This window comes from Nerophis ophidion, linkage group LG04 (genome assembly GCF_033978795.1).
Source record: "Nerophis ophidion isolate RoL-2023_Sa linkage group LG04, RoL_Noph_v1.0, whole genome shotgun sequence".
Lineage (NCBI taxonomy): Eukaryota > Metazoa > Chordata > Actinopteri > Syngnathiformes > Syngnathidae > Nerophis > Nerophis ophidion.
In genome coordinates this window covers 11753973-11781264 of record NC_084614.1, presented here as the reverse complement: position 1 = coordinate 11781264, position 27292 = coordinate 11753973, and the positions used below count along the sequence as shown (strand labels likewise).

Sequence of the window (27292 nt, the reverse complement as noted above, 5' to 3'; positions counted from 1 at the left end):
CATGTGTACAGTCACAATAATGTTAAATAATATCAGTGTAAGTGGTAATATGGTGTGTAGTATTAATACAGATGTAATTTTTGTTGTTTGTTTTTGCATTTTTGTGTGTTTATTTATTATATTCGGATCAGATAATGCAAAGAGAATACTTAAAACAACAATATCAGCACAATGTAAAAGACTTCCTTGTGTTCTAGACTCTGTATAATATGTATTGGATATGAATTGGTGAACATTTATAGCCACATTTATACGGAAGTGGGTAAAGTACCCAAAAATTGTACTCAAGTAAGAATACCGTTACTTTAGAATAATATGACTCCAGCAAAAAAAAAAGTAGTTATCAAAATAATTACTTGAGTAGGAGTAAGTATTCTATAAAAATACTCAAGCTATTAGTTAATGGTTGTTGGTCTACAGTTAGTGTGTCTTTCTGTCTGTCTGTCTGTCTGTTTGTGTGTGCGTGTTTGTGTGTGAAAAGTTAAAATCATATACAATTTAGTGGAATTATTGCAGGTTGAAATGTGTACATTTCTACTGAGACAGATGGCAGCACATGAAATAAATGTTAGCTTTACAATTTTGAAAGAAATCAATGAATGTTTGTGCTGCCTTGTCTGACGTCACGACACGTTTTACAGTTAGTATGTTTCTGTGTACTCAATGAGTCTGATTCGTCAAATAATTTAGTTACTTCTATTTTTACAGCGACATGTGAAGTTATAGTTTCACAGTGTGCCTCTTGTGCAGTACAGATGCATGAGTATCCAACATTGTGACAGCATTTATCAGTCAGAAAAAGTTCACTTAAAAAAAAAAAACCCTTCAACATGTCATAAAAGAGCATGTTAAAAACCAAGGAATAAACCATACAATTTTAGAGAAAATACATAATGTATTTATTGTTTTAAATTCATCATTGATTCTTTTAAATTCAGCATTATGATTACTTTTGGACATAATAATAATGTAGAGATACCGACATGCTGACATCTCTGGTCTGCATGCTAACATTGCCAGCCAAGGTAAAGGATATACTTTTGTTTATCCCACAATGGGGAAATTATGTTTATTGTAGTTACTATATTCACACCATTCAACATTGCCTTTTTTCTGCACTGAAGAATAATCAATCAATCAATCAATCAATCAATGTTTATTTATATAGCCCTAAATCACAAATGTCTCAAAGGACTGTACAAACCATTACGACTACGACATCCTCGGAAGAACCCACATAATGGCAAGGAAAACTCACACCCAGTGGGCAGGGAGAATTCACACCCAATTATTCTTAAAACATATAAAGTACATGCACATAAAAGCTACACTCATTGTAGAGTTGTCCCAATACCAAAATTGTGGTACAGGTACGGGTACCAAAATGTATTTCGATACTCTTTGATACTTTTTTAAATAAAGGGGACCAAAAAAAAACTTCGTTATTGGCTTTATTTTAACAAAACATATTTTGGTACATTAAACATATGTTTCTGTTTACAATTGAAAAACAATGTTGGCCTTAAATAAAATAGCGAACATTAGGGCTGTGAATCTTTGGGTGTCCGACGATTCGATTCAATATCGATTGTTGGGGTCACGATTCGATAATATATTAATTTTTTCGATTCGATTCGATTCTCGATTCAAAAACAATATTTTTTTTTATTCAAAACGATTCTGTATTCATTCAATACATTGAATTTCAGCAGGATCTACCCCAGTCTGCTGACAGGCTAGCAGAGTAGTAGATTTGAAAAAAAAAAGCTCTTATAATTGTAAAGGACAATGTTTTATCAACTGATTGCAATAATGTACATTTGTTTTAACTATTAAACGAACCAAAAATTTGACTTATTTTATCTTTGTGAAAATATTGGACACAGTGTGTGGTAAAGCTTATGAGATGCTATGCAAGTGTAAGCCACTGTGACACTTTATTTTTATTTTTATAAATGTCTAATGATAATGTCAATGAGGGATTTTTAATCACTGCTATGCTGAAATTATAATTAATATTGATACTGTTGTTGATAATATTAATTTTTGTTTCATTACTTTTGGTTTGTTCTGTGTGTTGTTTGTGTCTCCTCTCAATTGCTCTGTTTATTGCAGTTCGGAGTGTTGCTGGGTCAGGTTTGGTTTTGGAATTGGATTGCATTGTTATGGTATTGCTGTGTAGTAGTTTGTTGGATTGATTTAAAAAAAATACATATTTAAAAAAAAAAAAGAGAATCGATTCTGAATTGCACAATGTAAACGATTTGATTCGTATTCGAATTGATTTTTTCCCACACCCCTAGTGAACATACTAGACAACTTGTGTTTTAGTAGTAAACAAACAAACAAAGGCTCCTAATTTGTCTGCTGACATATACAGTAACTTTTTGTGTCATTTTTGTCATTCTATTATTTTGTCAGAGTTACAAAGGACAAGCTGTAAAAATGTATTATTAATCAACTTGTTTATTTACTGTTAATATCTGGTTATTTTCAGTTTCAACATGTTCCATCTAAACTTCTGTTTAAATGTAATGATCACTTATTCTTCTGTTGTTTGGATACTTTACATTAGTTTTGGAAGATACCACAAATTTAGGTATCGGTCCGAGACCTCGTAGTTACAGGATCTAGGTCATCATTTAAGTCCATATGTGTCCAGGGACATATTCACTGAGCTTATAAACATAATATGAACATTAAAAAAAGGAAAACAGATTTTGTGATTGTGACAGACTCCCAGTCGTCCTCGTGTGGGTTGCGGTGACACTGGACACACGACGCATCGTAGCAGGTTTGATTCAGATTTATTGTTTCCAACAACCTTTCTTCGGGCCAGTCGGGCGCGCCCATTTCTAGTGCGCCGGCTTCTCTTCCTGGTCGCGCTGCACCTTTCGGTGCTCGCCTGCTGCGTCTGTGGCGGGGACTCATTTCGGACTGCTCTCTCTCTGGTGTTGTGCTCGTGGTTTCCTCGCTGTCTTCCCCCCCGATCGTGCCCCCTTCGCCTCTCTTACGGTCTAGGAGCAGATGCGCAGATTGTGAGCAGGTGTATGTCTTACGCACCTGACTCAATTGCCGTGCTCCTGCCGCTCCTCGTGCGTCACGCCTCTCCTCACCGCCGCATGCCACGCCTCCTTGCCTCCATCTTGGTCCAGACCACTTCTGTCCGCCTGCTGACGGCCCGTCGGCTGCGTCTCTCCACAGTGATTCTAAAAAACATAGATGTAATCATAGTAGTATCGACTAGATAGGCTATTGTACTCAGTATCATTACAGTGGATGCCAGGTGTATATCCAACCATTGAATTTGTTTACATTCAGGCATTCTAGCTTTTGTTAGCGGTGACACAGGTGAGCTGTTGTATCCTCCTACGGTGTGTAGTGGAGCATGTTTAGCTATTCCTCGTCCTGCAGGGATGATACTCGTAAGAAACTTAATTTAGGCGAGGATTAGTGATTTAGAAGTAGCTAAACGGCGGCTGGATATTTGCTGGTAGCGAGCTCGCCATATCATAAAGCACCTCTTCCTGAAGGTGTTCCAGTTTTATAACTTTACCTTTATCGTCAGTTTTCAAGCCAAAATGTGTCCATTCTTTCTTTTCTGTCCACACACTGTGTCTACTTGTAAGTACTTCATGATTGTGCGTTGCCAAACATGCTCCTCTGCTCGTAAACCCAGCAGTCATGACGTGCCGGCTCGCAGTCATGCCTGTAAAAAAAATAAAATAAAAACGGGAACCCATCCATTTTCTACCGCTTGTCCCTTTCAGGGTCGCGGGGGATGCTAGAGCCTATCTCAGCTGCATTCGGGCATTGGGCGGGATACACCCTGGACAAGTCGCCACCTCATTGCAGGGTCAACACAGATAGACAGAACCTGTACTTTTCACACAGAAAGTAGTACTGTTTCTGATTAATTAGTACTGCAATTCCAAACTAGTACCGGTATACCGTGCAACCCTTACCCAGAGCTATCCAGTATTTAGATAACCTATTTTCCTTGTACACTAAAAAAGCTAAAATGTTGGACTAAAACAGCACAAACAAAAAAGGATGTTATTCTCACTTAAGGGCCGTTTAATAAATAATGGGTTCCCCAATGGTGGCTAATTACCAGTGTAATCTTTTATGTCCAATCATCCTTCTCCTTAATCTTTGTTCAGTATTTAAAGCCTACCCCCTTTCAAGCATACTTCCAATACATTGCCTTTTTATGCAGCGTACCCTCAATATATCATAGTATCTTCCAACCTTTCTGGCCCCCCACTCATTTCTGCCTACGGCTGTTTTTACATTAACAAAGGGGACTGGAAAAGGTGCATCACTTTGTAAAATCTCTTATGTGTGTGTGCATGCAAGAAAAGTCAGATTGGCTTTGCGAGGAGGAAGAAAATCATTTTAAATAGGTCCTCTGTGTTAAACTGTTTGCTCTGGGGCTTAAGGATTGCTCACCTCTCCAAATACTATTTTGGCTTTAAAACACAGTATTTCCTTGGGTGAGTTTTCACATGGGAGAATAAGGGAAAGCCCGGTGCTGTAGTTTTATGGAGGTGGCTTGCAGGCATATTCTATTCCGACAGAAAGAGGAGACACTCTGTAAGAGTGTGGCAGAGAGGAAAGGGGCCCTATTAATAAAATGACTCCATAATGGGTAGTTCCTGCAGCTTGGCAAAGGAAGACAGGATGATTGATGGTCGAGGCCAAGGCTTGCATCCTCAAACATACATAGTTCAAGTATGAGGATTACGACTCTGGAAGACCAAACGTGGAACCAAGCACCGCACCATACTGAGGTCCCATTCATCCAGGACGGTATGACCCTCAAAGTGATATCCAGGTTCACAGAGTTTGAACTTGTACATCCTGACCGGGCGTTTATTGTTGTTTATTGTTTTGTATATCTTAAAGGGTCAAACTGGGGGTGTGCCAAGCGATAGGCCAACAATCAGTCTCGGGTGATTTTTCTGAAGAAGTTTGTGATCGCTATTGCTGATTAATGTTGACCACAAAGGCTGATACCCCTTGGCTATAATATTATATTTATTTTTAGTCCTCGGCTGACAAGCTAGCAGCTAATTGTGTGTCTACCTACGCAGCATGGAGCCGCTCCCCTAAGCTAATAATAATCACCTCCATTATCATTAACAAGCTGTATTCCTAATGTCTTAAAGGAGAACTAAACTTTTTCTGGAACTTTGCCTATCGTTCACAATCGTTATGAAAGACATGACGATGGATGGGTTTTTTAAAGGACTACTGAAACCCACTACTACCCACCACGCAGTCTGATAGTTTATACATCAATGATGAAAGATTAACATTGCAACACATGCCAATACGGCCTTTTTAGTCTACTAAATTACAATTTAAAATTTCCCGGGAGTTTCGTCTTTGAAACGTCGTGTAATGATGACGTGTACACAAGACGTCACGGGTTTTTAGGAAGTATGAGCGCTGCGCGCACACACAGTTAAATGTCGTCTGCTTTAACGGCATAATTACACAGTATTTTGGAGATCTGTGTTGCTGAATCTTTTGCAATTTGTTTAATTGATATTGGAGAAGTCACAGTAGAAAGATTTAATTGGGAAGCTTTAGCCTTTAGCCACACAAACACACAGTGATTCTTTGTTTAAAATTCCTAGAGGTGAAACTTTAGTATGGATCAGAGCGCGGTCAAGCCAACATGGATCCCAACCAAATGTCAACCAGCAGGTTTCGGTGTGAAAATTGTGGTTAAAAAGTCTGTTCTTACCGGAGAAAAGCTGAGCTTGTGCCGTCCATAAAGCTGTCGTCGATTCCCCTGAGACACTGCGCGTCAAGACACCCGTGGAGACACCCTTCCGACTATCAGGTACTGTTAAACTCACTAAAACACTAGCAACACAATAGAAAGATAAGGGATTTCCCAGAATTAACCTAGTAAATGTGTCTAAAAACATCGGAATCTGTCCCAATGCAATCGCGTTTTTTTCTTTTCTAGTCCGTCGCTATCAATATCCTCAAACACAAATCTTTCATACTCGCTCAAATTAATGGGGAAATTGTCGTTTTCTCGGTCCGAATAGCACTTTTTGTTGGAGTCTCACATTAAAAACAATGTGAGGATGTGAGGAGCCATCAAACGGGTGACGCCATCATCTGCGACTTCCGGTAGAGGCAGGGCATTTCTCTTAGCACCGAAAGTTGCGAACTTTATCGTCGATGTTCTCTACTAAATCCTTTCAGCAAAAATATGGCAATATCGCGAAAGGATCAAGTATGACACATAGAATGGACCTGCTATCCCCGTTTAAATAAGTAAATCTCATTTCAGTGCGCCTTTAATAATGCATTCTAACTAACATTCTAAAAGTCTGCTTACAGCACAGCCAATGGAAGATCCTCTATTCCCGCCCATAGAACCCAATTAAAAAAACATTCAAAAACTGCCAACAATACTCAATTTACATTTTGTGATTTGAATATTAAACAAGTATTAGTAATATTGTTATTATAAGTGCTAAGCCAAACAAACTATTTATAGTGGCGCCGTGATCACTAACATGCATCACTATGTTTACATCATCAGTTTATTGTAGATCAAAAATCATGCATCTCACCTGGACAGAAGAAGACGTTGGGATGTATTCCGACACCTTGGTACACTTTGACATCCAATTTAGACCCAGGAATGGCGAGAACAACACGAAAAGACGCTTGGTCAAACACACACACACACACACACACACACACACACACACGCACACACACACACACACACACACACACACACGCACACACGTTTCTTTGCCAAGATTATGAATCATTCATAATCTAAGTAGGAATGTATGAACAGCCTAGCAATCGACATCCTAAATACAGCAGACATTGCACAGTAAGTTGTGTTTTTTTAATGTTTGTTGGTTCTCATAAAGTCGACAGTGAGTAATAATCAGTGATGAAGAAAAAAAATAATGTTTTGATGTGTTTTTGAAATGAATGCTTAAAATGATCAAAAACGTAAATATTAAATGTTATTATGAATGTGCCCATTAATACATTATTTATACTTGCAGTGTGTATAAAACCCTAATGGAGGTATTTGGATGTTTTTTTAAAGGTTTTTATAGGCAGAATAGAGCGGCTCCAATAGTCTCTATTGTATGTGGACTTTTGATCAAATTTTTTAATAGTTAGAATGCACTAAAAAAAATACATCCTTCGTCATGTCTTAAAGACTCTGAACAATAGGCAAAGTTCCAAAAAAATGTGCAGTTCCTCTTTAATTGTCATTATCCATCCATCCATTTTATACCGCTTGCACCTTTCCATGTAGTATTATCATCGGAGGACGAGTGCAAATGTTTTCTACACCGAAAGCAAGCAGGAGCCACCATGCTCATATTAATAAGCTAGCCACTAACCTAGATAGCAACAGCAAGGAATAAGTGCTTAGTAAAGTTTAAGACGTGTAGATGGAAACTATTTACAGCAGAGATTAGGCAGATATTAACATACAGTTAGGAAGTAGATTAATAAGAGTCTAGAGAGAGAATAATATAACCCCAAACAGTTCGTGTATGAGCATTTTCACAGTCAGAAGTACACGACATGAGACATGAGGGTGGATTGATCCATGAATTGGTGGTGTCGACACCAAGCGTAGTATCAGTATATGATCGATACTACAGAGACTAGATTGACATTTCTATTTTTTTGTTCACTTTGCCAACTCAGAGAGTAAATCATTTGACACCAGAAGACTTTGACCGCAAAAATGATTGAAAATAAATAGTAGTTTTTCATTTTGTGAATTGTTTTCTATTGACTTTGTTTTGATCAAACAACTGTATGTAATAAACAAGAATAATGAACTAATTAAAATACTGTGGTGATATTGTTAAACTTTCAATACGTTTACAATGTATAGTTAATACATGTGATCGGTATTGGTATCAGCTGATCTCAGCCATAGATAATTTGGTATTCGAATCGGCAGAATAAATCCTTGTTCAGACACGTTTGAAATATACTCTGAAACAACAAGATGAAAAAAAAATTACATAACAATAAGCTTGACTTACCCGAGTAAGAACTTCTAAAAGATAAACAATATTCGCTGAAGAGTAGAAGATAGGTCTTAATGCATAATTGTTATTACTTCAGGGTTAAAGCACCCATAAAATGACATTTGCCGGAAAAAAATAATAAAAGGAGTGTCTAGACTGATTACTTCTTTTTCAACTGTGTTTAATTTGTCTGAAGGGTGACTTGGATGGTATTAAGTAATATTCTACCAAACAACACTATGTCCTTTCCTTAAAAATGTGCGATCTTCCAAAAGGCTTCTTCTTTTCATAAGATTTCTTTATAGCAGTACATTGCTGAATGTGCCCTTAGCACTGCTTCCTTTTTAATTGTGCGCTTGCTGGTCTGTGAGCCGCACACGGCCTCTGTGCTGGGATCTGTGCAAACCTTTTCAACAAGGCCTTCTTTGACACAAGAAGCTCTCTGTGTGAACATCACTTTGTATCACCATAGCGACCTCCTTGGATGCAGAGCAGGGGACCTCATAAATATGTAATTGTGACACATTTGAGGAATTGTCTTCCTCAAGTGTTTCTCTCAAGCCATTTTGTTAATGTCAACATGAAGGAAAGTCACTTGAATAAGTGTTGACATTCTGCCCATGGTGTAGATCATTAATAATTACACAAGCATCACTGTCAGATGATTGTTTGGAAAACATGTTTTTTTATGCATTTGCTTCGTATAAACTACTTTGACCCACAAACATTCTTTTGCAATAAATAAAGAACTTGATGATATGAGTACTATTTAATCATACCAAGGGTGCACAATAACTCAGAGATTATGCATATTCTCACATTCAGTGTGGCTTTCTCAAACTACTGCAATGACATTCTCTAGTTCAGTGATACTCAAACTGTGGTACATGTACCACTTGTGGTGCGTGGACTTTATCTAATGGTTTGCCAATTAATCATTAATTAAATATTTGAACTCAGTGTTAACTGTTCAAACTTTGTTTAATGTTACAGTGGCCAAAACAATTAAATAGTATTGTTAAATAAAATGTTGTCCTTGTCTTTGATGAATACATAGGCCAACTCAGTACTGTATTTTAATGTTGGTCTTTATGGTGGTAGTTGGAGAGTCAAGTGTTTTCTAGGATGGTACTTGATGAAAAAAAAGTTTGACAATCACTGCTTTACTTGTTTTTGCAGTGAAACACCCAATGAACCACCTAGAAAAGTTGTGCAATTTGTCAATACATATTTCAGGCCCTCGAAAAGTAAAAAAAAAAAAAAAAAAATGTTTTTAGAAGTTTTGGAAACATAATGGAAGTCCTGGATACCCTAATCCTAAAAAAGATCGAAGGTCTCTCAATCCAGATTGCAGCAAAATGTACCTGTGGTGAGAACAAGTACTCTCATAAGTGTCCCAACAAACGGCATGTGTAGTGCTGTTTGACAAAAGCCTAAACTAAATGTTTTTTTTTTTTTTTATGAGACACTAAAGGCTTAAGCCCTGATTTACTAAAGGTTTGCTTTTACTAAAACGCGTGCAACTTTGATAACACACACAAAGCTGATCTACTAAACGTGTGCAAAGTGGACTTCATCTGTTAAGTGAACAGAATAAGACGTGCAATTATTGTTGCATCTCTGTCTTCATTAATACGCAAAATATATGCAGATCATCAAAACACCCACAATACTGGGAGGAGAATATATATATATATATATATATATATATATATATATATATATATATATATATATATATATACAAATCCCGTTTGCATATAAGTTGGGAAATTGTGTTCGATGTAAATATAAACGAAATACAAAAATGTGCGTATCATTTTCAACCCATATTTAATTGAATGCACTACACAGACAAGATATTTGATGTTCAAACTCATAAACTTTATTTTTTTTTGCAAATAATAATTAACTTAGAATTTCATGGCTGTAACACGTGCCAAAGTAGTTAGGAAAGGGCATGTTCACCACTGTGTTACATCACCTTTTCTTTTAACAACACTTAACAAACGCTTTGGAACTGAGGAATCTATTTGTTGAAGCTTTGAAAGTGGAATTCTTTCCTATTCTTGTTTTATGTAGAGCTTCAGTCGTTCAACAGTCCGGGATCTCCGCTGTCGTATTTTACGCTTCATAATGCGCCACAAATTTTCGATGGGAGACAGGTCTGGACTGCAGGCGGGCCAGGAAAGTACCCACACTCTTTTTTTACGAAGCCACACTTTTGTAACACGTGCTGAATGTGGCTTGGCATTGTCTTGCTGAAATAAGCAGGGGCAACCATGAAAAAGACGGCGCTTAGATGGCAGCATATGTTGTTCCAAAACCTGTATGTACCTTTCAGCATTAATGGTGCTTCACAGATGTGTAAGTTTTGCATGCCTTGGGCACTAATGCACCCCCATACCATCACAGATGCTGGCTTTTGAACTTTGCGTCGATAACAGTCGGGATGGTTCGCTTCCCCTTTGGTCCGGATGACACGATGTCGGATATATCCAACAACAATTTGAAATGTGGACTCGTCAAACCACAGAACACTTTTCCACTTTGCATCAGTCCATCTTAGATGATCTCGGGCCCAGAGAAGCAGACTACGTCTCTGTATATTGTTGATAAATGGCTTTCGCTTTGCATAGTATAGCTTTAACTTGCAGTTACAGATGTAGCGACAAACTGTATTTAGTGACAGTGGTTTTCTATAGTGTTCCTGAGCCCATGTGGTGATATCCTTTAGATATTGATGTCGGTTTTCTATACAGTGCCGTCGGAGGGATCGAAGGTCACGGTCATTCAATGTTGTTTTCCGGCCATGCCGCTTACGTGAACTGATTGCTCCAGATTCTCTGAACCTTTCGACCGTAGATGTTGAAATCCCTAAATTTCTTGCAATTGCACTTTGAGAAACTTTCTTAAACTGTTTAAATATTTGCTCAAGCAATTGTGGACAAAGGGGTGTACCTCGCCCCATCCTTTCTTGTGAAAGACTGAGCATTTTTTGGGAAGCTGTTTTTATACCCAATCATGGCACCCACCTGTTCCCAATTAGCCTGCAGACCTGTGGGATGTTCCAAATAAGGGTTTGATGAGCATTCCTCTACTTTATCTGTATTTATTGCCACCTTTCCCAACTTATTTGTCACGTGTTGCTGGCATCAAATTCTAAAGTTAATGATTATTTGGGGGGAAAAAAAATGTTTATCAGTTTGAACATCAAATATGTTTTTGTTGTAGCATGTTCAACTGAATATGGGTTGAAAATGATTTTCAAATCATTTTTTTCCGTTTATATTTATATATAACACAATTTCCCAACTCATATGGAAACGGGGTTTGTGTATATATGTATATATGTGTGTATATATATATATATATATAGGGGTTAGTGCGTCTGCCTCGCAATACAAAGGTCCTGAGTAGTCTGGGGTTCAATCCCGGGCTCGGGATCTTTCTGTGTGGCAACACTAAAATTGGCGCTAGTGTGTGAATGTGAGTGTGAATGGAATGTTGTCTGTCCATCTGTGTCGGCCCTGTGATGAGGGGTGATTTGTCCAGGGTGTACTCCGCCTTCCGCCCAACTGTAGCTGAGATAGGCACTGGCGCCCCCTGTGACCCCAGAGTGAATGAGTGGTAGAAAATGAATGGATATATATATATATATATATATATATATATATATATATATATATATATATATATATCAACACTCATCACCGTTTTAGGAGCACTATTTTGCATTTGATTTAGCACATATGCATGTTAGATAGATAGAAAGATAGATAGATAGATAGATAGATAGATAGATAGATAGATAGATAGATAGATAGATAGATAGATAGATAGATAGATAGATAGATAGATAGATTGATAGATAGATGGATAGACAGTACTTTATTGATTCCTTCAGGAAAATTACAATTCCAGCAGTAGTGTACAGAGTTGACATCAATTTAAAAAAGTAAATAATGGGTGTTTTAATGGAAACAAAATAGAAAAATATTACAATAAAAATAAAAATCAACAATGGAAATAAAAATATAACAGTAAAATAAGAATATAATAAGAGAAACTTGGCAGTAGTAACCATGTTATGAAAACGTATTGCACGGTTATTGTTTTGCATCCCCTGTCATCCTAGTACCCCCCACCCCCGCCCCCAGAGAGGAGTTGTACAGTCTAATACCGTGTATATCTTTTATTATTGAATGTATCAAATGTGATGAATATTTAATGGACCACAACGGAAACAAGCCATTTGGCTTTTTGTGCCATCCATTTGACTTTTTAAAGCATTACATGGATTAAATTCTTTAAGATGTCAATAATTTCTAAATCAATCAAAATGAATCAAACGTCTGAAAAGGACGCGCATACTGACACAGTTCCACAAACGGCTGTGAAAGACGAGTGCTCGCACTGTAAAGACACACGGTGGACAGAAGCCTCGGTCCTACGTCTACATTTCAACATATTTGGACGGTCAGAAATAAACAAATATTAGATACATTGTCGATTTAGCAACATCCTTTTATAACTTAATAGCAACATGACTTAAGGGGCTGAATCAAAGAAATTTAATTAATGCGTTTTTCGTGTCATTTTATATATATATATATATATATATATATATATATGTTTTAAATATGTCTGTTTTTTCATATATAATTTCACTAGCATATATGTTATATGATAAAAACTTCTTAAAGTATGTATTTTTTGCATTCCGAGCACAATATCAATCAATCAATCAATCAATCAATGTTTACTTATATAGCCCTAAATCACTAGTGTCTCAAAGGGCTGCACAGACCACCACGACATCCTCGGTAGGCCCACATAAGGGCAAGGAAAACTCACACCCAGTGGGACGTCGGTGACAATGATGACTATGAGAACCTTAGAGAGGAGGAAAGCAATGGATGTCAATAGTGCCGCCATCCTCCCGTACATGTTTATCGGTTTAAAAAAAAAGTGGTGTAAATGGGAATGCACTGCACGACTGCTTCCACAATGTCCATAACAAGTGGTAGATGTTCCCTGCTTGTTTGAAAACTGATAAATACCACAAGTAGGAACATGATAACATGAATGTGCAGACAATGAGTGTCTCTGTGGTAATGCCCTGTATAGGACACACAAAATCCTCATTTAAATAAGGCGGTCTGCACCACTTTACAGTTGTACACACAGTCTTAGTAGATCACACGCAACAGGCCTACTAAAAGTGCATACTGTTTTATCAATTGCACACATTGTATAGCGCAAGGAATTTGGCTCTTAGTAAATCAAGCCCTAAATATGTTGGAACTGAAATATGGGAATTTGTATCCTAGTGTGCCTGCAGGTTGTTTTTTTGTGTTTTGTTTTCATTTGGGATTTGAGGAAATTTATCTCATACCAGCACGTAAAGGACACATACAATCTCAACAAATTTAGTATTCGAGGTCCCAGATTTAGTCCAGTGAGTACCACAATAACACTAATATGTACATATTAATGTAGTATTAGTGTTATGTAAATTATAATTAACATAGAATAATGTATTTTGGTCATGGAAATTCAGTTAAAGGGCTCTGAGGAAGTTATAGAAATCCTCTATTAAAAAAAAGTGTGCAAACCCTGCATACATTTGATTGGAACACACAGATAATAATTCTTTGAAACATTTTGGGGTTCCTTCTTTATCAGACTCATTGACATGCTGATAATGCCACGTGGTTGGCCCAGATGGGAGCATGCAGAGCGGTCCAGGGGATGAGGAGAACGATTCAAACACAGTGCTGGTGGCCTTGCAAATGGACAAAGAACTAACGATATCAGTTTCAACACCAGATAGGGAGACAGCTGGTTGGAACACTAATCATAGTGACCTTGTAGATAGTTGATGAGGAGATGAGGAGGAGCATCATCATCGCTGAGAAAGGTCATCTTTGCCCAAAATTCTAGTGATCTTCACTTGCTGGAGCCTAGTGCAGTATATTCTGAATTTGAGTTGGTTCTCCTGGACCTTCAAATTACTTGACTAAACAGTGGTACCTCAACTTAAGAGTGTTGTGGCATAAGCGCTGTCTCCCACCTAATTGTTATGTTTTAGGTTGCAAGCAAAATTCTGTATTACAAGCATCCTCGCCATTAGTTGGTGTAGCAAATACCACGGTAAGATCCGCCCAAAATATCTGGTCTTACCTGCTAGCATTATTAGCTTAGAGGTAAAGATTGACGTAACTGTGTTTTTCCAACCATGGGAAGAAAAAAAGTTAGTGTGAAGGATTCAATAAAATAAACAAATACATCATCAAAAACATGAGCAAGCATGTCACCAACAAAGCAATTCCAGCATATCGCTGCTAGTTTGCACAAAAATTAAGCAGAATGAGTCTAACGCCAGCCAGTAATATTTAAATAAAATCCAAACGGCAAATATGTATCCATAACAATATGGAAAAGCTGATGATGATGTGTTGGACAGAGAAGCAGCTGTTAATAAGCGCAAATAAAATGTCAGTCAATGCATGACTGGCACTTAATTTTAAATTGTATTACAAATTTTGGTGGTACCGTACCCCACACAGTCACACTGGCTCATTAGTCCATTTTTATGTAAGGCACAGTGACTGGGTTCCAATGATTTTAAAAGGTTTTTAGATTGAAGTTCTAACAATGTTAAAATTGTTCTTGATCCATTGCCGGGACATGTTTAGTTTGGTATTTTTTAGTTATTTATTTCTGTTTCAGCACCCCCGTTGGGTGTCTTAGTTGCCATGGGTGCTGATTTTCCTCACCTGCCTCTGATTAGTGGTCAGGGCGGTTACCTGCTCCTGGTCACTAATCAGAAAGCTATTTATTCCTGCCTCGCACCACACTCTGACTGGCGGTCTTGTTCGCAACACGCGACATTTCTGTGGGTATTTACTTTCATGAGAGTTTAAAATTACTAGTTTCTTGCTCCGTTGTTGGCTAGCTTATTGCTAAGCTTTGCTATAGCTTCTCATGCCATTCCCACTTTTTCCTTTTTTCGTGTTTTGTCCTGCTTATTGGATTAATCATCCTTCTTCTGTGCTGCACCCTGCTTCCCGACATCCTTCAGTATTTTAGGGAAACGACCATGTGACTCCGACGTAACAATTCTGCACTAAAACAATTATTGATCAATGTCTTTCCCATAATTTGTTTTCATACAAAACACGCATGACATAAAATTATTCTACATACAAAAGTGTGCTAAAATATTGTCATGTTTATTTAATATTTAATATTTTAATTCTGCTTTGGGCCAGAATTTAGCCTGCGCTGCCCTTCCTGCTAGACATTACTTCATAAAACTACTGTAGTTGTTTGTATGTTTGTTTTTATACAATTTTAAAAGTTTGTGTTTCTTTTAAAAAGGTATGTTACATGTTAAAATTGTGCTGTTTTAGGATAGCTAATCACTAAATAAATGTATTTTAATTATTTACAAAGGGAGATGTTGACTCCTCTCTGAGCTGCCACCTTATCGTGGTAGAGGAGTTTGCGTGTCCCAATGATCCTCGGAGCTATGTTGTCCGGGGACTTTATTCCCCCTGGTAGGGTCTCCCAAGACAAACTGGTCCGAGGTGAGGGATCAGACAAAGAGCAGCTGGAAGACCTCTATGAAGAATACAAACAAAGGACCCGGATTTCCCTCGCCCGGACACGGGTCACCGGGGCCCCCCTCTGGTGCCAGGCCCAGAGGTGGGGCACGATGGTGAGCGCCTGGTGGCCGGGCCTGTCCCAATGGGGCCCGGCCGGGCACAGCCCGAAGAGGCAACGTGGGTCCCCCCTCCAATGGCCTCACCACCAATAACAGGGTCCATAAACGTCGGGTGTGACGGGAGCTGGGCGGCAGCCGAAGGCAGGGCACTTGACGGTCCGATCCTCTGCTACATAAATTAGCTCTTAGGACCTGGACCATCACCTCGCTGGGTGGAAGGAGCCTGAGCTAGTGCGTGAGGTGGAGAAGTTTCAGTTTGATGTAGTCTGACTCACTTCGACGCACAGCAAGGGGCACTGGAACCAGTTCTCTTGAGGGGAGCTGGACTCTCTTCCAATCTGGCCTTGCCAGCAGTGAGAGGTGACGGGCCGGGGTGGAAATTCTGGATGTTCCGCGGCTCAAAGCCTGCACATTGGAGTTCAACCCGATGGACGAGAGGGTAGCTTCCCTCCGCCTTCGGGTGGGGGAATGGGTCCTGACTGTTGTTTGTGCATACGCGGCAAACTGCAGCTCAAAGAACCCACCCTTTTTGGATTCACTTGAGGGAGTACTGGAAAATGCTCCCCCGGGTGATTCCCTTGTCCTACTGGGGGACTTCAACGCTCATGTTGGCAACGACAGTGAAACCTGGAGAGACGTGATTGGCAAGAATGGCCGCAAGGATCTGTACCCGGGTGGTGTTTTGTTATTGGACTTTTTTGCTTGCCACAGATTGTCCATAACAAACACCATGTTCAAACATAAGGGTGTCCAAATGTGCACTTGGCACCAGGACATCCTAGGCCGGAGTTCCATCATCGACTTTGTAGTTGTGTCATCGGATTTGCAGTTTCATGTTTTGGACACTCGGGTGAAGAGAAGGGCGGAGCTTTCTACCAATCACCACCTTGTGGTTAGTTGGCTGCGATGGTGGGGGAGGATGCTGGACAAACCTAGCAGGCCCAAACGCATTGTGATGGTTTGCTGGGAACGCCTAGCAGAGTCTCCTGTCAGAGAGAGTTTCAATTCCCGCCTCCGGAAGAACTTTGAACATGTCACGAGGTAGGCGCTGGACAGTGAGTCCGAGTGGACGATGTTCCGTACCTCTATTGTCGAGGCGGCTGATTGGAGCTGTGGTCGCAAGGTGGTTGGTGCCTGTCGGGGCGGTAATCCTAGAACCCGCTGATGGACACAGCGGTGAGGGATGCCATTAAGCTGAAGAAGGGGTCCTATCAAGCTCTTTTGGCACATAGGACTCCGGAGGCAGCAAACAGGTACCGACAGGCCAAGCGATGTGCGGCTTCAGCGGTCACGGAGTCAAAAACTCGGACATGGGAGGAGTTCGAGGAAGCCATGGAAAACGACTTCCAGACGCCTTCGAAGCGATTCTGGACCACCGTCCACCGCCTCAGGAAGGGGAAACAGTGCAATTTCAACACCGTGTATGGTGGGGATGGTGTTCTGCTGACCTCGACTGCGGATGTTTTGGATCGGTGGAAGGAATACTTCGAAGACCTCCTCAATCCTACCAAGACGTCTTCCTATGAGGAAGCGGTGCCTGGAGAATCTGTGGTGGACTCTCCTATTTCTGGGGCTGAGGTTGCCGAGGTAGTTAAAAGCTCCTCGGTGGCAAGGCCCCGGGGGTGGATGAGATCCGCCCGGAGTTCCTTAAGGCTCGGGATGCTGTGGGGCTGTCTTGGTTGACAAGACTGCAACTTTGCGTGGACATTGGGTGCAGTACCTCTGGATTGGCAGACCCGGGTGCTGGTTCCTCTCTTTAAGAAGGGGAACCCGAGGGTGTGTTCCAACTAGGGCTGGGCGATGTATCGATATACACACTATATCGCGGGTTTGTCTTTGTGCGATATAGAAAATGACTATATCGTAATATTCGAGTATACGTTCTCACGCAGTTGCTTTTAGCTGCGGGCATTACACTACAGGCTTTTCTCACTATTTGTTGTCTCTCCTTCTCACAGACAGGCAGGTGCACAAACTTACACACGTCACATACTGTCAGGTAATACGTCACATACGTATACATCGTCACTCAGCAGAGAGGTAGTATACTGGGCAACGTTAGCTAGCCGTACGAGTGGTAATACGAGAGAAAGAAGGTGCGGATCTGGTAACAAATGAAGGGTTTGGGTTTATTTTGAGCCATGCAAACAAAACAAGAGAATGACATAAAATACAAAAGAAATATATAGATACATTATTTTTACACCTACATAGAAAACATTACATGTGCCTAATCTTTTGTAGATGTCAAGATTGGCTCAAAAGGGAGTGGGAAGAAGTAAACTTATTAAGGAATACTTTATTCCCAATAAAAATAGCAGGGGGTCCATTGCCTGGCGGTGGTTCAGCTTCAAGTGGGAATATGTCGAACAGACAACCGTAATTTGTGAAGTGTGGGGCAAAAGCGTTGCTATAAAAAGTAGCATTACTTCTAATATGTAGGATCATTTGAAAAGTCACTCGCTAGAAAATGAAGAGAATTTCATAACGTCCGTAGTAACCTACCACATAGTGAAGGACGAATACTATTTGATTTCCTATTATGCAGCTCATTTTTATTTAACACTTAAAATGTCTCTGACAATCATGCACTTTGTGTTTTGGAAATGAAATACATGTGTGCCACTGCTTAATATCTTTAATAAATACACTTTTGGTCAATTGACTTAGTTGTGATTTCCTTCTCTGCATGAAAGTTTAAAAGTAGCATATATGAATGCAGTATGAATAAGAAAGTTTTAGTGTAGACACATAGAATCATCATACTGCTGTGATTATATGCAAGGCCAAAGCAAAATATCGTAATATATATCTTATATCACGATATGGCCTAAAAATATCGAGATATTAAAAAAAAGCCATGTCGCCCTGCCCTAGTTCCAACTGTCATGGGATCACACTCCTCAGCCTTCTATTCAGGTGTACTGGAGAGGAGGCTACGCCGGATACTCGAACCTCGGATTCAGGAGGAACAGTGTGGTTTTCGTCCTGGTCGTGGAACTTTGGACCACCTCTCTACTCTCAGCAGGGTCCTTGAGGATGCATGGAGTTTGCCCAACCAGTCTACATGTAATTTGTGGACTTGGAGAAGGCATTCAACCGGGTACAAGTCCTGTGGGCTGTGCTCAGAGAGTATGGAGTAACAGACTGTCTGATTGTGGCGGTCCGCTCTCTGTACGATCAGTGTCAGAGCTTGGTCCGCATTGCCGGCAGTAAAGGGTTGGACTCCGCCAAGGCTGCCCTTTGTCACTGATTCTGTTCATAAGTTTTATGGACAGAATTTCTAGGCGCAGTCAGGGCATTGACGGTACCTGGTTTGGTGGCTGCAGGATTAGGTCTCTGCTTTTTGCAGATGATGTGGTCCTGATAGCTTCATCTGGCCGAGATCTTCAGCTCTCACTGGACCGGTTTGCAGCCGAGTGTGAATGGGAATCAGCACCTCCAAGTTTGAGTCCATGGTTTTCGCCCGGAAAAGCGTGGAGTGCCATCACCGGGATAGGGAGGATATCTTGCCCCAAGTGGGGAAGTTCAAGTACTTAGGAGTCTTGTTCACAGGTAAGGGAAGAGTGATTTGTGAGATCGACAGGCGGATCGGTGCGGCATCTTCAGTAATGCAGACGCTGTATCGATCCGTTTTGGTGAAGAAGGAGCTGAGCCGTAAGGCAATTTACCGGTCAATCTATGTTCCCATCCTCACCTATAGTCATGACCTTGAGGTTATGACCGAAAGGACAAGATCACGGGTACAAGGGGCCGAAATAAGCTTCCTCTGCCGGGTGGCGCGGCTCTCCTTTAGAGATAGGGTGAGAAGATCTGCCATCCGTGAGGAGCTCAAAGTAAAGCCGCTGCTCCTCCACATCGAGATGAGCCAGATGAGGTGGTTCGGGTATCTGGTCAGGATGCCACCCGAACGCCTCCTTTGGGAGGTGTTTTGGGCACGTCTGACCGGTAGGAGGCCACGGGGAAGACCCAGGACACGTAGGGAAGACTATCTCTCCCGGCTGGCCTGGGAACGCCTCGGGATCCCCCGGGAGAAGTTGGACGAAGTGGCTGGGAAGAGGGAAGTCTGGGCTTCCCTGCTTAGGCTGGCACCCCCGTGATCCAACCTCGGATACGCGGAAGGAGATTGATGGATGGGAGACGCTGATTTGAGATACAAGTGCTTTGAGTTTACAGCTCTGTCACAGAATTAATTATGTTGGTAAGTTGAGCAACCACTATATATTTCATTCCAGGCTGCAATCTTTGTTGCATGGCCAAAAGCCACCCACTGGCTCACCGACACCTAAATGTGTAATTAAAAGGGCTAAAAAGAAGCCCACATTTTAACCTCTTTTTTTTTTTTTAAAGCACCACTTGTAAAAGCACTCAAGCGTGGATACAGAGCTGTGTGCAATTCAACCCCCTCAGACAGTGATATAGACTCCCTCTACAAAAGAACAATTGAAAGGGTTGTCACAAATTTGTCCATTGTCACTGGTCCGCTATCATTTCTCTCCTAATTGTCATCATTGAAATAGAATGTTGGATGATCTACTTGGCAAAGACGGTGTTGATGAAGGGGCAGTGCCAGCTGAGCTTTCTCCTTGACCATGACCCTTATTTGTCATAATGGTAATGATCCTAATAATGTTATACTTCATTGATCTCTGTGGGGAGTTTTTTTTTTCACCCTTTTTTGCTTCCTCCTTCGCGAGGCTGTCTGTGGTGCAGCTGAAGCACACGAGGAGCCGGGGAATTGCTCTCTTGTGCAAGGAAAATGGATGCTTGACTACAAGTAGGCTTAAAATTGTATTTCAATATATCAGAGGTGGGGGTTTTGTTGTTTGTTTTTATAGCATATGCAGACAGTATTTGTTTTGGTCCCATATGTTGTTTTTTTTGTCAGTTATAAAACCATGTCACAATAGTTGGACATTTTGTATGCATAGTTCATTTGTTGTTGTTGTTTATGTGTAGCACTTATTTAGTTTTTACCATTTCATTGATTGGTTTGTTTAGCTGTGTTGTATATATGGAATGTTGTATGATTATTTTTTATTGTTATTTTATCATCTTTTACCATTTTCTTTTTAATCTGTACAGCACTTTGGAGAAGGCAGTAGTGGCTGTTTTTTGTGCTATATGAATAAACAAACTTAACTTATAATGCTAAAGCTACACCACATGTACTAGTTCTGTTGTAATCGTAGACCAGGATTTACACACACACATCTTTTTTTTTAATTGACAAAGCAGATGCATCCTCATTGCATCATCGTGACTTTTTAGGATGCGCAGCTCAAACATTATTAGCTTCCTGTGGCTCAACACTGGACACCGCAGTGTTATATTCCACAGTCTCCACTCTCCTGCCCTCAGTCTGCTCATGAATAAAAGTTATTTGTTAGCACTCCAACTGATGCGTTAAATGTGGTGCGGTTCACCGTTTCCTGCGACTAAAAAGGTGGTTATTCTAAGTGCAGAAACAGCAGTTGACACCAGCTCCTACAATAATATGCTGTAATTGCTATTGACTGGATCCAAAAGCCGACTTTAAATGTGTCCAATACTGGCAGCGCAAAAAACAAGAATGGGCACAAACAGTCCCAAGTCAGCGTTAATTTGGCATCAGACATGACTCATATCAGTGCCACCCCAAATTGCAGAAAAGACCCGGTGCTCGCTTTCTGCCATGAGTTGAATGTACATGTGCAGTTGACACCTATCTAAATCGCTGTCATAATTCATCTGTGGAGCTCTTAAATCTCTCTCTGTCACCTGGCACGTCTGCTGTTTTACAATCCAAACATAGGCATTATGGATCCCTTTGTCCTTTGATAAATAATTCATCAGTCAAACCCGCTATATTCCCAAATCATCATATATATGTATTTTGATATGGACTTGTTCTTCTATAAAAAGTACATACAAAATACATTTTTTTTTCTCCATTTGCTTACACACAATTTTACCAACTGTGTGTCTTTTTTCAAAATAAATACACAGTCTTCTAAACACCACATTACAGTTTCTTAATTCCTAGGTTATTTGCAAAATGACACACTTTGGTCAAAACATATGCCAATTCATCAAAATAAAGCAAGCATTTGTAAAAGTGCAGTTTTATTTCCATCTCTCTCACACAGACTTCAAATGATAAGACACTTTTGGAGTGATTTACCCTGAACAGTAATAAAAACAAAAATAGTAAAATAGGGTTTTTTTACAAAACACATTTGTAAAAAAACCTATTTTACTATAAGAAATCACATATTTGGGGAATTTTGCCCGACCGTTGTAACATATGTTAAAAGTTAAAGTTAAAGTACCAATGATTGTCACACACACACTAGGTGTGGTGAAATTTGTCCTCTGCATTTGACGCATCCCCTTGATCACCCCCTGGGAAGTGAGGGGAGCAGTGGGCAGCAGCGGTGCCGCGCCCGGGAATCATTTATGGTGATTTAACCCCCAATTCCAACCTTTGATGCTGAGTGCCAATATGTGATGAATGATTACTGTAACTTGACAAAATATACTGGCAAATCCCCAGCAATCGTCTTTGTTTACTTTGAAGGTCCTTTTGTATAGGACCTAAAGAGAAAGTAAAGATATCCTGTAATATTTTCAAGAACTGCTCAACAACGATACTGCAAACTGAAAATATGTACTTTTACCGCAGTCAGATAAAGAAACATATCTCATGTCAACAATGACGTGCAGTACAAATTTAAATCTGAAAAATCTGAAAAATATGGAGATAAATAAAAACTACAGCAGAGATTATAGGCTACATGTGCAGATTTAGGCAACAGCAACTCTATGAAAGAACATACTCAAAAGCCCCAGTTACTGTAATGTCTCTAATCATCTTCTGCCCGTCCAGCTGGATCCGGCCAAAGTGTCTCATCCACATCACGTGCAACATGGGAAGGTGTGTAATATTTCGCGAAAACTGTAAAGCAGAGTCTATGCCTAGAATTAGGCAAATCTGCACAGTGGTTTGGCTTACTGTGTGTAAACTTTGTTAATTGTGTGAAAATGTAAAACGTAGTGTGTAAGCAATTGGAAAAAAAACTGATGAGATGATGATCAGATGAGGATTTAAAATTTTTGACACCATGACTTCCTAAATGATTTTATATAGAGGCAATGTTTAGAGAGGTGCCATTTGCCTGGTGTAACTCGCTCAAAATAAACGTTGACATCTGTATCATTTTAACTCTAAATTTGACATTAAACTACTCAAAATGTTATCATAACAGGCAACATTATCTAATTTATGTACCAGGTTCCTAAGCCGATGATGACTCACTTGATGTAACAGGACTGAACGTAACAAGAGTGAGGTTGTTATGAAAGTATTATGTAGCAATGTCATGATCATTGAACAATTTTGTCAAAACAAAAATGTTTTAATTTGTTGACAAAAGAATATTTCTATTCCATCCATCCCTATTCTACCGCTTTTTCCTCTCGGGGACAAGGGAGTGCTGGAGCCTATCCCAGCTGCACTCAGGTGGAAGGCAGGGCACACAAGTCTCCACCCCATCGCGGTATTTCTGTTCTCTCCACAAAATCCTGATCTGTCTTTGTTCATGCAATGACTTTTGATGTTAGCTTAATATCACAAATTTCTGTTATACACTACTGAAAATGCATCTCAGAGCAAGCCAGCTTTGTTTAAAAAAAAGATTTCCATTGATTTCAAAGATAGAATCAATGTTAAAAAAAAAAAAAATCACATACTGTGATTCTTTTTAATCTCCAGCGACTGTGGGATTGTTTAGTCCAGATTTGAGAACTTAAATTTAATTTGTTTCTAATATGGACCTAAATAATGGCCTGAATGAACTGAATGGAAAAAGTGTTAAAGATGAAAGGTTTTACAAACCATAAACTTTATGGTTTGTGAAACCTCTGTCAATGGTACAATGATTGTGCCATTGGCGGAGGTGGGGCCAACGGCACAATGATTGCTTCACAAATATGGAAAAAACAAGTCCACAATTCTAACCATTATCAAAAAAGGATGTTTATTTGTTTGCTGACTTTGCCAAAGGGGTAAAATATTTTTGCAAGGACGTAGAGAAAGTGCAAGACCAAATGAAAAAGCTGTTGCTCATGTAGCTAAATGAGAAGCAGCAAGCCGGCGATAGCCTTTCCGAAGCTACAATATATTGCCAAAAGTATTTGGCCACCTGCCTTGACTCACATATGAACTTGAAGTGCCATCCCATTCCTAACCCTTAGGGTTCAATATGATGTCGGTCTACCTTTTGCAGCTATTACAGTTTCAACTCTTCTGGGATAGGCTGTCCACAAGTTTGTGGAGTGTGTTTATAGGAATTTTCCACCATTCTTCCAAAAGTGCATTGGTGAGGTCACACAATGGTTGGTCAAGAAGGCCTGGCTCTCAGTCTCCGTTCAAGTCAGGACTCTGTGCAGGCCAGTCAAGTCCATCCACACCAGACGCTGTCATCCATGTCTTTATGGACTTTGCTTTGTACACTGGTGCACAGTCATGTTGAAAAAGGAAGGGGCCCGCTCCAAACTGTTCCCAAAAGGTTGGGAGCATGGAATTTTCAAAAATGTTTTGGTATCCTGGAGCATTCAAAGTTCCTTTCACTGGAATTAAGGGGCCAAGCCCAACTCCTGAAAAACAACCCCACTCCATAATTCATAATGCAGTCCGAAATGTACCGTTCTCCTGGCAACCTCCAATGCCAGACCCGTCCATCAGATTGCCAGGTGGAAAAGCGTGATTTATCACTGCAGAGAACACGTCTCCACTGCTCTATAGTCCAGTGGCGACGTGCTTTACACCACTGCATCCCACGCTATGCATTGGACTTGGTGATGTATGGCTTAGATGCAGCTGCTTGGCCATGGAAACCCATTCCATGAAGCTCTCTGCGTACTGTACGTGGGTTAAATGGAAGGTCACATGAAGTTAGGAGAGCTGTGGCAACGGACTGTGAAGAAAGTTGGCGACCTCTTTCCACTATGCGCTTCAGCAGCCGCTGACCCCTCTCGGTCAGTTTACGTGGCCTGCAACTTCATGGCTGACTTGCTGTTGTACCCAAACGTTTCTATTTTGTTATAATAAAGTTGAAATTTGACTTTGGAATATTTAGGAGCGAAGAAATTTCACGACTGGATTTGTTGCACAGGTGGCATCCTATGACAGCTGCACGCTCAAAATCACTGAACTCCTGAGAGCGGCCCATTCGTTCACAAATGTTATTTTAGAAACAGTCTCCTTGCCTAAGTGCTTGTTTTTATACACCTGTTGCAAGGCCAAATGATGAGGACACCTGATTCTGATATTTTGGATGGGTGGCCAAATACTTTTGGCAATGTAGTGTATCATTTGAGAGGAGGCTCACCATTTATATGGTGACTTGTTGTCCAAAAGTGACTATGTTGTAACCCAGCACGGTAGAACCATTTAAGGCGAGCCGAGGGTGTTTGGAAAAGTTTAAAAGAGGAGCCGTCATTCACAGCGTCGGTGCAGCATGGCAATGCTTTTCAGACAAAGCTGCCGCTTCAAGGATTTTATCGGCAAGGGGGGGATTTCTACCTTAGCAAGGTTTTAACTGTGATGAGACCAGACTTTTTCGGAAAAAGATGCCACAGGGGTCCTTTATTACAGCATAGGAGAATGCAGTACCGGCACACAAGCAGATGGACGACTGCCTCACAATGCTAGTTTGTTCTAGTTTGTTAGCGGTGGCTGGAAGGTGACACGATGCTTGTTTACCACTCCTAGACTGTTCAACAAATGCCAAAAAGTCAAGGATACAAGTTAAAAGGAGTTTCCTTTTTGGTAACATTTGAAAGTACACCTTGGGGACTTTTGTGTTTGTGCTTATGCATTGACAGTTAAACTGGCTTTTGTTGTGTTTGGATGGAAAAAATATTTTGCAATGCAGTCCGCAGAAGATGATTGAAAGGGCCATTTTACATTGCTACTGACGCTGTGGTCAAAGATGGAATTGCCACATTTTTAAGATATTCAACACTCTGCTGCCATCTGACGGCTAAAATGGATAAGTGCACGCTCCTCACCCCCCCATTCATCACGTTTCATGTGTTAAATAAACCGTTACGAATGGGGGCCATATGAATCCCCTTCCTAATGTGCATGTAAACAGAGCACCATATGGAATAAATTGATATGCGTACCCAAAGAGGACTTGAAAAAGTACAAACGGATATTTTGACAAACCAAACAATTTTGTTTAACATAAAGAACAGATGTGAAATTATAATGCAATCAAACGACAAATATACTCCTACCGTATAATGCTCTGAGAGTCAGAAGTATAACTGATTACACAAATAAGGAGGTAAGACACAGTTGTAGATCTGAGCAAATCTAAATAACTCCGTTAACACTCTTCTCAAAATCGGTTTATATGCAGCATTCAAGGTCTTCATCCTCTGGTTTAGCTGACACTGGCATTTCTGCTACTGTTCTGTTTTGATCCACCTGTTGAGAACATACACCATATTGCCAAAAGTATTTGGCCACCCATCCAAATGGTGAAAATCAGGTGTCCTAATCACTTGGGCCGGTGTATAAAATCAACCACTTAGGCATGGAGACTGTTACTACAAACACTTGTGAAATAACGGGGCCGCTCTCAGTGATTTCCAGCGTGGAACTGTCATTGGATGCCACCTGTGCAACAAATCCAGTCGTGAAATTTCCTCCCTCCTAAATATTCCACACTCAACTTTATTATAAGAAAAGTAAAGAGTCTGGGAACAACAGCAAGTCAGCCACCAAGTAGGTAGGCCACGTAAACTGACAGAGAGGGGTCAGCGGATGCTGATGCGCATGGTGCAAAGACTTTCTGCACAGTCAGTTGCTACAGAGCTCCAAACTTCATGTGACCTTCCAATTAGCCCACGTATAGTACGCAGAGAGCTTCATGGAATGGGTTTCCAGGGCCGCGCAGCTGTGTCTAAGCCATAAATCACCAAGTCCAATGCAAAGCATCGGATGTAGTGGTGTAAAGCACGTCGCTACTGGACTGTAGAGCAGTGGAAACGCCTTCTCCGAAGTGATGAATCAAGCTTTTCCGTCTGGCAATCCGATGGACCAGTCTGGGTTTGGAGGTTGCCAGGAGGACACTACATTTCGGACTGCAATTTGGCAAGTGTGAAATTTGGTGGAGGAGGAATTATGGGGTGGGGTTGTCTTTCAGAATTTGCGCTTGGCCCCTTAGTTCCAGTGAAAGGAACTTTGAATGCTCCACGATACCAAAACATTTTGTACAATTCCATGGGAAAGCACTGCAAGTTCATATGTGAGTAAAGGCAGGTGGCCAAATACTTTTGGCAATATAGCACTTATGGCACAAGAAAAGAAAAGTTATTATGTTGGGTTTCATCATAACCGCGTTGAAATGTAGATACTAAACACCCTCAGTGTTAAAAAATAATTCCAGTGTCTTTCTACCTTGTTAGGAGGGGTTATTTGCTGCAGGTTTAGTTAAAGAGCTGCTTAGCCTTCTGG

General features: G+C 40.4%; 1 protein-coding gene across 7 annotated transcripts in view; it reads left to right on the top strand.

The window, feature by feature from the left end:
- Positions 1 to 27292, top strand: part of msi2b (musashi RNA-binding protein 2b) — a 637421-nt gene that overhangs the window by 321109 nt on the left and 289020 nt on the right. The window lies entirely within an intron of this gene.